The sequence below is a fragment of the Geotrypetes seraphini genome, chromosome 2 (assembly GCF_902459505.1).
Source record: "Geotrypetes seraphini chromosome 2, aGeoSer1.1, whole genome shotgun sequence".
NCBI classification, from domain to species: Eukaryota; Metazoa; Chordata; class Amphibia; order Gymnophiona; family Dermophiidae; genus Geotrypetes; species Geotrypetes seraphini.
Genome location: NC_047085.1, coordinates 153,680,045 through 153,697,231, shown reverse-complemented (window position 1 = coordinate 153,697,231; position 17,187 = coordinate 153,680,045). Strand labels below are relative to the sequence as shown.

General features: G+C 44.5%; 1 protein-coding gene across 6 annotated transcripts in view; it reads right to left on the bottom strand.

Moving 5' to 3' along the window:
* The window catches only part of ANKRD12 (ankyrin repeat domain 12), a 245,661-nt gene extending 236,046 nt beyond the window's left edge, over positions 1 to 9,615 (bottom strand). For 2 of the 6 annotated variants that reach the window (XM_033934047.1, XM_033934052.1), the window contains exon 1: positions 8,805 to 9,024. The gene's annotated coding sequence lies outside the window, so the exon portion shown is untranslated. Of the gene's footprint in view, positions 1 to 8,254; positions 8,334 to 8,439; positions 8,688 to 8,804; positions 9,025 to 9,293 lie in introns of those variants that run through there. The other 4 variants (XM_033934050.1, XM_033934051.1, XM_033934048.1 and 1 more) reach the window with 4 other exon arrangements.
* Between the last annotated feature and the right edge of the window lie 7,572 nt (positions 9,616 to 17,187).

Here is a 17,187-nt window from a genome sequence, read left to right as displayed (position 1 = left end):
ACATCCAAGTTTTCATGTCAGTGAGGCAGTGTTGGAGGTTAGCAATTTGGGATTGCCGGTTCTCGCCTAGAGGGAGGAGCAGCTGGATGTCATCTGCATAAGAGTGGATTTTAATGTTATATTTCTGCGCTATATCGATGACGGGCCTGATGTAGAGGTTGAACAGGAGGGGGGATAGAAGGGCTCCTTGAGGAACACCATATTTGATAGGCTTGGGGTTAGATTTATGTGTCCCTAGAAGGACAGTCTGGGTTCTTTGATGGAGGAAGGAGGTGATCCATTGGAGGGCTGTGTCTTTGATTCCGAGGTTGTAGAGTCTAGATGTGAGGAGGTGGTGGTCGACTGTGTCAAAGGCAGCACTGAGGTCAAGTAGGACTAGTAGGGCATCATTGCCTTTGTCGAGAATTGACCAGCTGTCATCCATGATATCAAGGAGTACTGATTCTGTGCTGTACTTTTTTTTTTTTCAGGAGCCACAGTCAAAATACACACCAGAGATGCGCGTTTCACAGTACCGGCACCCCTGGACTGCGATGATGAAGAATCCACTGGAATGCTCATTTAAATATTGATGAGCGAATTACCCCCTCTTATTGAAACAAATTATTGAGGACTTGGGTAGGGTACATGCTATTAAAATAGTGGTATTCCCTAAATAGCAGTTACTTACCGTAACAGGTGTTATCCAGGGACAGCAGGCAGCTAGTCTCAAATGTGGGTGACGTCATCCACGGAGCCCGGATGTGGACAGCCTCGCAAGCAGACTTGCTTGAAGAAAACTCAGAAGTTTTGAGTCTGCCGCACCGAAAGCCTGAAGTCATAATGCCGTTGTACAGGGCCATGGTGAGACCTCATCTGGAGTAGTGTGTGCAATTCTGGAGGCCACATTACAGTAAAGATGTGCGCAGAATTGAATCGGTTCAGCGGACGGCCACCAGGATGATTTCGGGGCTCAAGGGTCTCTCGTACGAAGAGAGACTGAACAAATTGCAGCTCTACACTCTCAAGGAACGTAGGGAGAGGGGAGACATGATCGAAACATTTAAGTACCTCACGGGACGTGTCGAAGTGGAAGATGATATTTTCTTTCTCAAGGAACCCTCGGCCACAAGAGGGCACCTGCTCAAACTCAGGGGCGGAAAATTTCATGGCGACACCAGAAAGTATTTCTTCACAGAGAGAGTGGTTGATCATTGGAACAAGCTTCCAGTGCAGGTGATCGAGGCAGACAGCGTGCCAGACTTTAAGAATAAATGGGATAACCATGTGGGATCCCTACAAGGGTCAAGATAAGGAAATTGGGTCATTAGGGCATAGATAGGGGGGTGGGTAAGCAGAGTGGGCAGACTTGATGGGCTGTAGCCCTTTTCTGCCATCATCTTCTGTGTTTCTATGTTTCTAAGTGCCTTCCCATCCAGCACAGGGCGCGTCTCCTCAGTTCAGATAGCTAGCAGAGAAGCCAACCAGGGGAGGTGGGTGGGTTGTGAGAATAGCTGCCTGCTGTACCTGGATGACACCTGTTACGGTAAGTAACTGTGCTTTATTCCAGGACAAGCAGGCAGCCTATTCTCACATGTGAGTGACCTCCAAGCTAACCAAGATGGTATGGTGGGAGTTTTGGCAACTTAGGAGAATAAATTTTGTAATACTCTCTGGCCAAAATGGCCATCCCGTCTGGAGAAAACATCCAGACAATAATGAGATGTGAAAGTATGAACCGAGGACCAGGTGGCAGCTTTCCAAATGTCCTCAATAGCAGTGAATCTGAGGAAAGCTACTGAAGCAGACATGGCTCTGACTTTGTGGGCTGTGACACGACTCTGTAGATGCAATGCAGCCTGAGCATAGCAGAAAGAGATATAAGCAGCCATCCAGTTGGAGATGGTTCATTTAGAAATCGGATGTCTCAACTTGTTTGGATCGAATGAGACAAAAAGTTCAGGAGCAGATTTGTGTGGTGTGGTGCATTCCAAGTAGAAAGCCAAAGCAAGTTTACAGTCCAGGGTATGAAGAGCTGATTCTCCAGGATGAGAATGAGGTCTTGGAAAAAACACTGGAAGTACAATGGATTGATTGAGATGAAATTCTGAAACCACTTTAGGTAAGAATTTAGGATGAGTTTGGAGGACCACCTTGTCATGATGGAAAACTGTGAAAGGTGGATCAGCAACTAAAGCTTGCAGCTCACTGACTCTTCGAGCAGATGTGAGGGCAATGAGAAACACCATTTTCCAAGTGAGATATTTCACTTGAGCCGTATGCATTGGTTCACAAGGAGGCTTCATCAACTGAGCAAGAACAACACTGAGATCCCAAACCACTGGAGGTGGTTTGAGAGGAGATTTGACATTGAAAAGTCCTTTCATGAATCTGGAAACCATGGGATGAGCAGAAAGGGGTTTCCCTTCGATAGGCTGATGGAATGCAGCAATTACACTAAGATGGACTCGAATGGATGTAGACTTGAGGCTAGAAGTAGATAAGTGCAGAAGATAATCCAAGACGGAAGACAAGGAGGTATCTTGAGGCTCCTTGTTATGAGAGATGCACCACATAGAAAATCTAGTCCATTTTTGGTAGTAGCACTGTCTACTGGCAGGCTTTCTAGAAGCCTCTAAAACAGGGGTAGGGAACTCCGGTCCCCGAGAGCCATATTCCAGTCGGGTTCTCAGGATTTCCCCAATGAATATGCATTGAAAGCAATGCATGCAAATAGATATCATGCATATTCATTGAGGAAATCCTGAAAACCCGACTGGAATACGGCTCTCGAGGATAGAGCCGAGGACTGGAGTTCCCTACCCCTGCTTTAAAACATCCTGAACAAGTTGAGAAAACTGAAGAGGAGTTATGTTGAGAGGTACCAAGCTGTAAGGTATAGAAACTGCAGGTTGGAATGAAGAAGAGATCCTTGATTCTGTGTAAGCAGAGATGGAAAAACTGGTAGACGGTATGGTTCCCTGCTGCTGAGCTAAAGTAGAAGGGAGAACCAGGGTTGCCAGGGCCACCGAGGAGCTATTAGAATCATGGTGGCATGATCGTTCTTGAGCTTGACAAGAGTCTTGAGAATGAGAGGGAATGGAGGGTACGCATACAGGAAGAGATTCGTCCATTCCAGAAGGAAAGCATCTACTTGAGGCGATGATGAAAGTATATCCTGGAGCAGAACTGAGGCAGTTTGTGGTTGTTGGGAGACGCAAAGAGATCTATTTGAGGAGTTCCCCACTGAGAAAAAATGTGATGAAGGGGCGTAGAATTGAGTGTACTTTCATGAGGTTGCAGAAGCCGACTCAATTTGTCCGCCAGTTTTTCTCTCCTTGAATGTAGACTGCTTTCAAGAAGGTGTTGTGATAGATCACCCAGTCCCACACCTTTTGAGCTTCTTGACAAAGAGGGAGAGAACCTGTTCCTCCCTGCTTGTTGACGTAGTACATGGATACCTGATTGCCTTTCCGAATAAGGACTACCTGGTCGTGAAGAAGATGCTGAAAAGCTTTGAGAACATTGAAGATCGCTCTGAGTTCCAACAGATTGATATGACACTGACAATCCGTGCTGGACCAGTGGCCTTGAGTACGGAGACTGTCGAGATGATCCCCCCCAAGCATAGGTCGAGGAATCTGTGTGAGGACCTTCTGATAAGGGGGTGCCTGAAACAGTAAATCTCTGGAGAGATTGGAAGAGAGCATCCACCAGTGGAGACTGTCTCAACGAAGGAGTGACTGTAATGTATTGAGAGAGTGGGTCGCAAGCCTGCGCCCACTGAGATGCCAGGGTCCACTGAGGAATTCTGAGGTGAAGTCTGGCAAAAGTAGTCACGTGAATGGTCGAGGACGTGTGACTGAGTAATACCATCATGTGTCTCACTGAGAGTGAAGAAAGGGAAGACACTTTGTGGCAAAGCTGAAGAAGAGCATCCAGATGTTGCTGAGGAAGGAATGATCCAAGTTGGATAGTGTCCAGAACAGCTCCGATGAACTGCAGATTCTGAGAGGGCTGAAGGTGGAATTTGGGAAAATTGATTTTAAATCCCAAGTTTTGTAGGAATCACGTAGTCCATTGGGTCGTTAAAATAATCTCCTGAGATGTTGAATCTTTGATGAGCCAGTCGTCTAGGCAGGGGAACACCTGGAGACCATGGTTCCGCAGAGCTGCTGCAACCACCACTAGGCACTTGATGAACACTCTCGGAAATGATGCTAGGCCGAAGGGTAGCACTCTGTACTGAAAATGTAGATTCCCCACCCGAAATCTGAGGTACTGACAGGAGGCTGGATGAATGGGAATGTGAGTGTAAGCCTCCTTGAGATCTAGAGAACATAATCAATCATTCTGATCTAGAAGGGGATATAAGGATGCCAGAGACAACATACAAAACTTTTCTTTGATCAAAAATTTGTTGAGGGCCCCGAGATCCAATATAGGCCATAGATTGCCCGTCTTCTTCGGAACTAGGAAGTAATAGGAGTAAAACCCCCTGCTCTGCTGTTTCAAGGGAACTTCCTCGATGGCACGGAGACGAAGCAGAGCTTGCGTTTCCTGAAGAAGAAGGGCGGTCTGGGATAGATTGGAAGGATACTCTCTTGGAGGACGCTCTGTTGGAATCTGAGCGAAATGAAGAGAGTATCCTTCCCAGACTATTGACAGAGTCCAGAGGTCAGATGTAATGGTCTCCCATCGATGGTAAAAATGATGGAGATGACCTCCTATGGGAAGAGGGCAGAATGATGAATGTTATGCTTTGTTTGAGACAGTCAAAAAGGCTGTGTGTTGTTCATACCTGTGCAGGCTCAAGGTGACTTACAGAGAGAGGGGTCAAAAGTGGGTCAGAGGGGGACTGGGGGGAAGGGCTAAAATTAAGGGACAGGAGAAGAGCGTGAAGGTCAAATGTCAAAGGAAAGAGTTTTCAGCTTCTTCCGAGAAAGAAGTGAAGTTTATTTCATTTACTGAGAGAAGCTTGTAGGTTGGCAAAGAGGAAAGTTTTCAACTTCTTCCAGAATAAGGTGCGACTTGTTTCTTTTCTGACCGCTTCTGGTAGGTCATTACAAGTTTTTACGCCCATGAATGTAAACATGGAGTAGAACACTTGCCTGTAATGGATATTCTTTGTGGAAGGCAGATTCAGTTGAATTCTGTTAATGATTCTCCTGGAGGTGGACCAGGCTGCTGAAAATAGTAGGGTGAGAGGGGTGGCTGAGTTTCCATGGATTGTGTGGTGTAAGATGCATGATATTTTGAAGTATATCCTCGATGGGATGGGTAGCCAGTGCAGTTGTTTGAGGTAGGCTGAGATTGAGTCGTATTTCTTTAAATTAAAATTAGTCTAATAGCTGTGTTCTGGATGAGATGTAGTTTGTGGACTAGAGTGGTGTTAATTCCCATGTAAACAGAGTTATAATAATCCAGCTGGGGCAGAACCATTAGCTGGACAGTCAGAGCAAAATGGTGTTGATGAAAGTATGGCTTAATGAGCTTTAGTTGACGCATGGTGAAGATGATTTTTTTCCGGAGGTTGGAGATTTGCGATTCCATCGTGAGCGTGTCGTCCAGAATGATGAAGAAGGCTATTTTATAACATCAAAAGGCATTACTGTACAATCAATAGGAATATATGGATGAGGCAGAATATCTTCCAGACAATGAAGATTGAGCAGTGTATGGTTTAGATAAAACTGTCATAAAGATCAAAAAACACATCGATACTATCTGCAACTTCTTCAATTTTATTCCCAAAAAGGTAGTCTCCCTTACAAGGAACGTTTGAAATGTGTATTGAAATTTCAAGATCAGACACTAGTCTAAGCCAAGTCAAACGGAACACTGCATTTACCACCACATATGTTCTGGAAGAAAAACTTAAAAAGCATCGAAAGATCCTCTAAACATATACTTTCTTATAGTGAACAAGATAATTATTGAAACTGGTCTAGTTTTCTAGAGGGAGAAATTCCTCAAACTGACAGCTGTTTAAGTAAGGATTTAAAATAAATGAACATGTAAAATTGGTAGTCCATAATTCTATTGATGAACATAGATGATTAGAAAATGCATCTGCTAAAAGAGTCCAATGTCCTCCTGGCTTCTCTGCCTGGAGGAGCAGGAAAATAAGATGGTGAGCTGCATGAACACTTGAGGGCAGATTCCACAGCTAATGAATTATGTTAAAGTTGAATTTTGTCAAATCCTGGACATTTTTTAATTCTATACATTGTGTCTATCTATTTAGATGTACCTGGACTGACAGGAAATCCTCCCAGTTCTTAATTAAGGTATCTTTTATTACCCTATGCAATGGAACCTCAATGTATTCCTTTGATGGTGCTTCAAAGTCAAGACATTCATATAGATCAGAGTGAGGTTCCTACTCTTTTTCTATTCTGATGGGCAAAGGCTGACCCATCTGCTGTACAAAGCCAGTAAAATATATATTTTCTGGCGGAGACTTGAGTCATTGAGGAGGAGGGTAAGGATCAGAAGGTATACCATAAGATTCTTCTGCTAAGTATTCTGGCAAGTCCTCATCTGAATGGTTGGAGATAGAGTCAGATTCCTTCAAGCATTCTCTGCTAGGTGAGTCAAGGAGTGTGCATCAAGAGGAGTGTCAACTGTGCACCGAGTTAAAAGTTGATGGTCTGAGGGAGGAAATATAACTTCTACCAATGATAATGCATGCATTGAGTGGGTCCGTGCCAACTTCAATACTCAAAGCTGAGCAAGGATGCATGACCTTGCCCTTGATCAACACTTTGATGTATCCTCAGATTGGGCTGAGGCAGGCATGGGAGTTTTTAAACCCTTGAAGGCTGGGACTACTGTAACCCTGAATGTTTGTCTAAACATAGCCCAGATCTCCTCCTGAAGAGAGACAGTGCCAGTACTGAAAGAGACATCAGCACAGAAGCAGTCTGCTGTACCGGTGAGACCTCAATATCGAGGAACACCTATGAAAAGACATCATCTGGCTGGATGAAAAGAGACTAAACCTTGGAGCGTCAACGCTTGGGAGGACGCAATTGCATGCCTAAAAGGGAAGAATGTTTGTGCTTCTTAGCTTTCTTACTTGCCTTGTCCCCCCAACACTCAAGACATAGATGAAGATGATAGAGTATTGTCTCTGTAAGGAGCCTGACACCCCAGACACGGTGTCAATGCATTTGGTGTCAATCCTGATGACCGAGTCAAAAGGCTGAGCATCGGTTTCCGAGTCCTCTACCATGCTTGATGCGGATCTGAAAGGTTTTTCAAACTGAAGTTTTGGACTCTTGAGTAACCTCTTTTGCATAAGGAGGCAGAGGATACAGCTAATGTCCTGATGTTCAGGACTCAGCCACTGGACACACCAATTAAGTGGGTCAGAGTCTGAAATGGTACTATTATACTGAAAACATTTCTTAAAGCATTTTTATACTTTCTCTGACAAGGAGGAGAAAATGGTCAACAGTAAGGTCAAAGGCCTCAGAGACCCAGGGAGCTTGAGTAACTAGGAAGCCCAAAATAATCAACACTCCCAATAGAAAAAAAGGGTCCGAAGGCCGAAAATTAACCAAAAATCAGGTAAAATACTGGAACACAATAAAAACAACAAGCTATGAATAAATAATGAATAAGTAGAGGAAGGCACAAAATAAGGGGAAAGGTTGACATGCTGAAGACAGAAGCTTCTCAGCTCCATGAAAACAAAGAACTGATGGTCCCGCGAGCCCATGTAGGGTGGGAAGGCACCGGCACACATGCAGTATGGGCACTGCCAAAAAGTTTAAAGTGACAGTGCACTTGAGTGTCCATACTGGGTTCCGTGGATGATGTCACCCACATGAGAATATTATTCCTGCTTATCCTTGGAGAAAACAAGAAGTCTATTCTTAATCATTTGCATATAATATTACCACCTAGACAACAAATAGGTATATGAAATAAAGTGAACATCAGCTATTCATTAAAAATTTTTTTTAAAGTGTTTAACAAAAAGGCTAATGGTACTAATAACTCATAACCACTTTGAATTGGTCACTTATGTGTACAGTGCTGCTAAGCAATACAGAAATTCATATTGGAAGTAAAAGCATGTAGTCACTGTTTTTTCCCCTTTGGTGTATACAGCCCTCCCGCCTAAGAAGGAAATGTGTCCTTTGACTTAAGTCACGCATATTTAAACAACACGTCTAAATATTAGACGACGTTAAAATAAAAATTAGCATTAGCACTTTAAAACATGTATATCAAGCCATGACTCCTGGTTGGAAAGAAAAATCACCTGAACAGAGCTGACGCAGACCAGGAGCTGTCAAAGAGAGTGCACTCACGCCCCCTTCCCCCTTAGGCAAGGCCTGCTCAAGACTGAGCCGGGAACAACCCGCGTCCCGCCACTCCGGCTGATTTCAGGATCAGTGCAGAAAAGGAACAAGATTTCAGTACTAAAGCATAACACAGAATTCTTACCCAGAGGGAACACGCCTTTCTCTCCCATGGAAACGCTGAAAGCTACAGTAGCACAGGAAAAACCGGCCCAATCGAGCTCGTTCGTTTCTCTTAGGGAAACGATCCCAACTAGCACAGTAGAGAAACCAGGGAAGATATGCGGGGAGCGCCGCGCTGACAGCCACTGACAGTAAGTCCCGCTTAATTCCCTTTGCATTGGCAAAGCCCCACACTCTCTCTACTCCCGAGGGGGGGGGGGAGGAGGAATGCATTTACAGCAGCACGGAACTGCCCTCGAGCAACCTCCGCCCGCATTGGACACGCACGCATACATGCAATGCACTATTCACACGCTCGCATCCGCCTTCCCCAGCACCCACTCTTACCTCTGCCAAGAGAATGGCAATACTGGATTCGGGGCGGGATCCTGTCCCCACTTGCTTTCTGTAAAGGGCTCCTCAGGCTGTCAAAACACCACTGTCGCTGTCTGGTTTAAAAACATCCCCTCTCCGTCTCTAACCAGAAATTCCTCTCCCGAGAACAAGGAAGAACCTGATTGGTCTCTGCTTCCGCGTGACCAAGCAGCTCGCGACAGACGTAACGGACCAGTTTATTGGTCCGATCCGGAACGTTAACGTTCTTGCCAGGGGATAAGTCTATGCTTGCTTTCTATGCCTTTCCGTTTGCCTCTTTTTTTTTTTTTTTCTTTTTTATTATCGCATACAAAGTGTTGTTTTGGGGGGTTTATTTGTTTGGGTTTTTTTTAAAAAAACTTATAATTGTGTAATCACAGGATTCTATGACTTTGTTTTGTATCCTGTAAACAAAAAAATATATATTCGTATGTAATAATATATTCAATTATTGTCACGTACCAACTTTTTTTCAAGACAGCGCAGGGGAGTGACGCACTCTCTGACGTCATCGGATTGTCTTCCTGTGTGTCCGTGCGCTGCAGCTAGAAAGTTCTGGAAATCGGGGGTGAGCTGGAGCGACCGCAGTGTGAGAAGCTTGGACTCTGAAGCGTTTGTATTCGTTCATAAAATTGCTGTAGCTTAGGAGGGTGGGGAGATAGTATTTGAATGCGGCGGAAGTTGCATTTTTTTGAAAGATCTTTCGTGGTTTCACTTTTTTTGCGAGCGCCTGTGTTGTCTTTTTTTAAAATTTATTGTTGTTATTATCTTAGGTGATTGCGCAGTGACTTTTAGGAAAGTGGCTAAGGCGCATGCGTAGAAGGCAGGAGGGCGTTGTGCGGCAAGTCAATGACAGCTGGTTTCTACGGATTAGGGGTGGAGGAAGGGGGGGTTGGATCTAGAATAGTGTGGAGGGATGGGGTGTGGGCACATACAACAATTGTATTTTAATAAGGATTGTCTTTGATTAATATTTACAAATATGAATAAAAGCAATGGGTAGCAATCCACCTAATATCAGTGTTTGGGTGTATCGGTGGAAATAAGGTTTAGCTAGATAAGATAAGATGAAAGAGACTTTGACTGAAGAGTTGTGGTAGCATTAATAAATATACTTTGTATCAGAATGTTTGTGTGTGTACTTGATTTGAAAGTTTTGTTTGCTTCGAAGTTCGAACTCTCGATCGGTATAAAAAAAAATTATGCTTATTAGTATTTAGTTTACTAGTTTAGTAGCATCTACGTATTCATACTTTTTTTCCAATTATTTTTAGATATTTTCTTGCTCACGTATCTGACGTCGTAAATCGCTTGTTTTTAGGGAGCTAGAAGACTGGTGTGGGGACATAATGTTTTAAATCCCAGGTCATTTCTGCCAGGATTGTAAAAAAAAAAAGGGGGGGGGGGGGCTTTATTTTTTTATCTAGGAATATGGATTTAGTTAAGATGAACCGTGGTCTTATCTCGTTTTCATCAAGTACGGGATTGTAAAACTTTAGATTCATATGTAGTCTTTCATGTAAATGGCGTCAGAAAGATCTGCTTATTAGTGCTCTCTATCTGCACAATACATCAATGGCACCACTTATTTTTTTGTAGATTTAATGATAACTGGCATTTGTTTTTTCCTATTGATATCATTTTTTTATATAACTACTGTGTATTTTATATGTGCAGTTAGAGGGAACTAAGGGAATATATTAGAAATTGTAGAATAGCTGTGATCCTTATGCTGCTAGACTAGTTCAGATGAGTGGGTTGTGTACCTCTACCTACAGATAGAGGCACAGAACACCAGCAATCATTTCAGACCCTAGCCCAGTGGTCTTTGCTAATTTTTAAGCAAGGGGTGTTTTGAATCCAAAAGGGGTGAAGGAGAGTGTACAAATGCCATTACACCAATAACACTTCTGGACATTCATTCCTACCAGAACACCTAGCCTTGGTCACACATGCAGAACACAGATAAACCAAACCCTATTGCAAATACCAGATCACAAACTAAAAGTCCTAATATATGCAAACAAAACCCTAAGATGCCAGACTGCATACAGCACAGCATTAGAGAAATAGAAAATGCATTTCTTTCAGTGCAAAATATAGACTGCAGATGTAAATTCTCAAAACAGATATATTTCAATCACTAAGTTGAAAATAAAATCATTTTCCTACCTTTGTCGTCTAGTGATTTTTATTTTTCTAATCATCTGGCTGTACTGTGCTCTTAACTCTGTTTCAGGGCCTCACTGTACAGTTGCTGTATTTCCTTCACTTTCTGCCCTACATTCATCTTTTGCATTAACTTTTAATGTTCCAACTTTCATCTGACATCTTTCTTCTTCCCTTCCCCCTCCTCTTCCTTCCTACTGTGGTCTGCCATCTTTGTCCTCCCCCCCAGGTCTGGCATCTGTTTTTTCCCCATCCCCATAGTCCAGCATCTCTATAGTAAACCCTGATCCCCCCATCCACAGGATACCCTTCTTCCTGGCAGTTGCTCTTTCATTCTTTGGGCCACTGGCAGTGTGATTGAAGTAAACATGCTGCTTTCGGCGACACAGAAGCTTTCCCTCTGCTACTTCTTCCTACCTATGCAGGGACAGGAAGCAGTAGCAGAAGGAAAGCTTCTGGGCCACCGAAGGTAGTGTGTTTACCTTGCTCAAGTTGCTGGCAGCTTGAAGAGTGAAAGAGCAGCTTCCAGGAAGGAGAAGCATTAGATCCCATTTTTTTGGGGGGGAATGAAACCCCAAACAGCTGTGAAGACCACTGCCCTAGGCCTTGTCAGTTGTTAATAGCAGATAGATTGGTGCAGTATGAGAATAGGCCTGATTCCCTGGGATACAAACTACACCATGTGTCCTTATGGTTGAGTGCTTGGGCTGGTGTGTACTCTTGGGGATAGTCCATGCATCTTTGCCTTGATAGAGCCTGAAGGACTTTTTCCCCTGAGCTTCAACCCAGGGGTCTTGGGTCATCATAGCTGGGCTGGCAGGAGTACCATGGGACCTGGGAGGGGGAAAGTTCATTCTGCTGGATTAAAAACTGGTTGATGGACAGCCACCCAAGGGTGGTGTTTAATGGAACTCAGAGGAAGGAAAGGTGAGTAGTGAAATACCTCAAGGATCACTGCTGGGGTCAATTCTGTTCAATATATTTGTGAGTAACATTGCCGTAGGGTTAGAAGGTAAGGTTTGTCTTTGGAGAGGATAGCAAGATTTGTAACAGAGTGGACACCCCAGAGGTAGTAACAAACATGACAAAAGATCAGCAAAAGTTGGAAGAATGATCTAATGCTTGGCAACTAAAATTCAATGCAAAGAAGTGCAGAGTGATGCATTTGGGAAGTAGAAATTTGAGGGAGCTGTATCTGTTGGCAGGTGAGAGGTGGATACTGTGTTCCCTGAAAATAAGCCCTAGCATGGTTTTCGGGGTAGGTCTTAATATAAGCCCTACCCCAAAAATAAGCCCTAGATAGATCACCCCGAAGCCCTTCTCGAATGTCCCCAACTCCATCCCTGGATTCATCGGCAGCAGCATACCCCTGCTGATCCTCCCACCCATCCCCCTGCGCAGCATCTTTTCATCTTTCCCATCTCGAGACCAACAAACCTCCCTCCAAACAGTAGCGTCATCAGCATTTTAAACAGGCTGCTTCACAGTCTTCTCCCACTGGGTCCTACCCTCTGCCACATCACTGATGATATCATCAGCAACACGGCATAGGGAAGGCCCCGGCAGGAGAAGGCCACGAAGCAGCCTGTTTAGAGTGCTGCCAATGCTGCTGATTGGAGGGAGGTATGTCGGTCTCGTGGCGATGCGGCAGAGGGTAGGACCCGACAGAAGACCGCAAAGCAGCCTGTTTAAAGTGCTGCTGCTGTTTGAAGGGAGGTAAATTGGTCTCGCAGTGGGAGGGTCGATGTCATTCTGTTGCGGTGGGGGGGGGAGGATAGAAAGATGCTGCTCAAGGGTTCTGCTTCCCTGGGGGGATGGGAGGGAGGGATAGAAAGATGATGCTCAAGAGTTCTGCTTCACGGGGGGGATGAGAGGGTCGGATAGATGCTGCAGAGGGAAGGCACAAGGGGATGGAGGAGAGAAAGGAAAGAGGATTGGGGTAGAGAGGAAGGGATAGATGATCGTTATACATGAATAAGACATCCACCGAAAATAAGCCCTAGTGTGTTTTTTGGACCCCAAATTAATATAAGACACTGTCTTATTTTAGGGGAAACACAGTATCACGGACAGAAAGAGGGGCCTTGAGGTAATAATGTCTGAGGATCTGAAGGTGACAAGACGGTGGCTGTAGCCAGAAGGAAGTTAAGCTGTATATTGAGGCATAACAAGCAGAAGAAAGATGGTATTGATGTCCCTGTACAAGTCATTGGTGAGGCTCCACTTGGAGTATTGTATCAAGATGAAGGTGATGAAAATGGTAGGGGGATTCAGCCAAAAGATGTACAAGAAGAGATAAATAGTTACGTGGCAATACACCATCAAAGCCCTCCCTAGCCTATCCTACATCGAACTGCCATACACAGTGCACAAACTGTGCAAGTCTGCCTGGTACTGGCCCTTTTTCTTCAATTAATGCCATTCATTTTCTAATTAGAGATCCACTGTGTTCATCCCAATGTCACCATTTTCCTCTCCACCACCTCTCTCTTGGAAGGGCATTCCAGGCAATCACCCTCTCTGTGAAAAAGAATCTAACATTACTATCAAGTCTACCACCTTGAAACCTAAATTTATGACCTCTAGTTTTACCACTTTCCCTTCTCTGAAATAGATTTTGGTTCTATATTAATACCTATATAAACTTTTGTATCATATCACCCCTATCAAGGGTGTGCACAGTAACATCCAAGACAAGCATCAGATGAATATGATATTTTATTGCATAAACATCAGATAAACACAAGATAGAAGCAGATTATATCTATATACACAAAATTGAAAACATCACCATGTCTGCCACGTTCAGTCCCCTGTTCCGATCGGAAATCCGGTCGATCGATAGGTTAGTACAGCCCACGATTCCCTTGGCTGCAGCTGGATTCAAAGTCTAGGATGTGACTCTCAGTCTTATATAGCATGAAAAATGCTGAATTCACTTTTACAAGTTGTTTTGCAAGTCTGTCTCACATGCAGGTGGTTTGCAGGTTCTGTGTCCTTAGTTTCAACTATAGCAGGATATGCTCCTGATAACAGAGTTGAGCCAGAGTTAAAGCAGACATGAAGGTTCATACAGGCTATTACTTATGCCATACCTTGGCCATACTTCAAAGGGTAGTTATGGTTCAAACCACCCTTGAACACCTCCTATTCCAATGTGATCTTATCAAAAAGTTATCCAGGCCCTCAGCGGTGCCACCAAAGGTTCAATAAGCTTTCATAACCAATGGATTTATGCCCCTAATCGTCATCGGGTACCTGGTGTTCTAGAAATCTAATGTTTTATTTGTTTTTATAATTTTTCAATAAGTTAAATACTTTAAATACTTAAATAGTGAATGCTATGCACTTAGCTTGGGTGGTTAGCCTAGGGACAGATTCGCCAACATGTTTCACCCCGTTAAGGTTTCCTCAGGGCAAAATCCCTCATAACTATACACTCAACACGACGCAATACGGGTGGCCGCGTCGTGTTGAGTGTATAGTTATGAGGGATTTTGCCCTGAGGAAACCTTAACGGGGTGAAACATGTTGGCGACTCTGTCCATCTAGGCTAACCCTCAAGGCAGTGAGGGTGGTGCTTACTATGGCTGCAGCAGCTGGTGGGGTTTGGTAGATGCAATGCAGTAGGGTGACTGCAGCCATTTGCAGGACTGACTTGGTGTAAGATCAGGTGAATGCAGGCCAGGCTGCAATGGCAGCGACACAGGCTCCCTCTTCTGCACACATGTAACAGTAGCCATTTTGTTTTACCCACACAGCTGCTTCTACCAGGCTATAGCTATTGCTACTCTTGGTTGTGATGCATGAGATTTTGGCTCCAAGTTTTCTTGGAGAGGTTCCCCCCTCCAGGCTGCAAGGGTTGTCTAACATAGGTATCCTTTCATGGGGAAATTTGGTATAGGGGTTGGAGAAGCTAATATTATTCCCAGTCTATCCAGTGCCCTTGGGCTGGTAAGTGGGTCTATCCTCAGGGTTAGGAACTTGACTATAGAATTCTAGTGGAGTTCATCCTTCTCTAAGCTCCTGGTGGCAGTCTTCTTTGCTTCATCATTCACATTACTTAGGAAGGGGTACTGGGTGACTTAGCAAAGTATTTTTCAACTTCTTCAAACCTCCTAAGTCTAAGAAATATCAGCCAAGTACCCCCAACAAAGCTCTGCCCCAGACCCTATCCCCATAGTAATAGTACTAATTGTAATGCAATTTCTTCTAATCATTTTTCATATACACACAATATAATCTTATTAATCTTATGCACACAATATAGTCTTATTAACAATACATAATGGTAGCCACAAAATTAAACTACACAAAGCACAGAGAAGATTTTAATTATCATTTATATTATGTTTTTTTCCAAAAGAGGTCAACGCCGATGACTTTAAAATATGCAATGTCACCTCAGTAACTGCTATAGATAAATATGGTGCAAATTAAAATAAGTATGTTTCGGCATACATCACTAGCATGTTCTACATGAATAAAACCAACTACCCACACACATGCACTAAGTGTGTGTTTCACATTTCTTCTTCTCTCCTCCACCCTCATGTAAAACATCTCCCTCTCTCTCTCACTGTCCACCATCTCTTTCATTCCCTCCCTGCTCTCTATTGCCACATATAACATTTCTCCCTCTCATCCCCCAGACCATGTGCAGCATCTTTCTCTCCTGACCACCAACCCCATGCCCTACATTTCTTGTTCTAGCAACCCTCTCCAGCACCATGCTACATCTCTCCCTCCACCACTGTGTCCAGCATTCCTCCCTCTTGCATCCTTTTCAATCTGTCCCTGTTCCCTCTCCACCACCATATCCAAAATTTATCCCAGGTCAAGCAGGCAGCCTATTCTCACATATGGGTGACATCATCAGCGGAGCCCAGATGTGGAAGCTCACAAGACTTGCTTGAAGAAACTCGAGTGCATACACGAGTGCTTTCCCACCCAGCATAGGGCGCGTCTTCTCAGTTCTGTTTTCCGCAGAGCTGAGAAGTCCGTCTTTGACTCTCTGCATTTAACTTTATGCCTTCTCTGAACCGCGGTTTGTATTTTTTTCTTCACGAATCGCTGTTCTTATTTTATTTCTAGTTTAAAAAAAAAAAAAAATTTCAATCTTCCTTCCGTCTGCCGGGGCAGGCCGCTCGGCTTTGATCTTGCAGCGGCTATTTTTCCTTCTATGTCCTGGCCTATCACGGGCTTCAAGAAGCGTAGCCAGTGCCAGTGTGCAATTTCTCTTACGGACCCACACTGTCAGTGCCTCAAGTGCCTTGGCCCGGACCATCACCAGAAGTTGTGCGAGCGCTGTGCTACTCTTCAACCTCGAGCCCTTCGTCGTCATCTTTTAGTGGAGGAACTGTTCGGGATGGATTCTTCCTCCGATCCCTTGACATCGAAGGCGCCCTCGGCCTCACCTTCGACCGAGACTCCTCCTGCTTCCACCTCGAGCCTCATTAGACCTTCGTTGTTTGCAGCGGTGCTCTCTTCAACAACACCTGCTGTATCTTTCCCTGTTTCCTCAGGGCAGATAGCTCAGCAGAAAGTTCCAGCGGTGGTTCTTAAAGTGCCTAAGACTTCCAAGTCGAAGCACATTTACACTGCCTCGATGGAACCTCCAGCCAAAGCAGGTGGTCCGGTTTCAGACGCGGATCCATCCTTGCCGGCTTCTTTCCAGACCATGTTGGAGAAGCAGTTCATTCAATTCCTTACTAATATGGGATCGAAGCTTATTCCTCTCATCCAGCCTGGGCATTCAGCAGGCTCCCGCGAGGTCGAGCTGCTTCCTTTGCCTCAGTCTGAGCTTACACACTCTTTGCAGGGAACAGAGTCTCTGCGAGTGTCTGATCTGGCATCCAAGCATGTGAAGCAAGGAGCAGAATCTTTGCAAGTGCCTCTGCAGGAATCCTCACACTCTGTACAAGGAGCAGAGTCTTTGGTAGTGTATCAAGGTTCCTCCATCAAGCCCCTGGAGCTTCGATCTACAGCCTCCAGTCCTATCCATTCTTTGGTGGCATTGGCTGCTTCTGTCTCAGAGGCGAAGTCTCCTCGATCTTCGAGATCTGCTTCCAAGCACCATTTTCACCGACGATCGAGGCCTTCATCGATGCATACTTCCAGGCATAGTTCTTCTTCTAAAGAATGTCCCTCTTCAACTAAGCCTCACTCTACTCCTAGTTCGACTAGA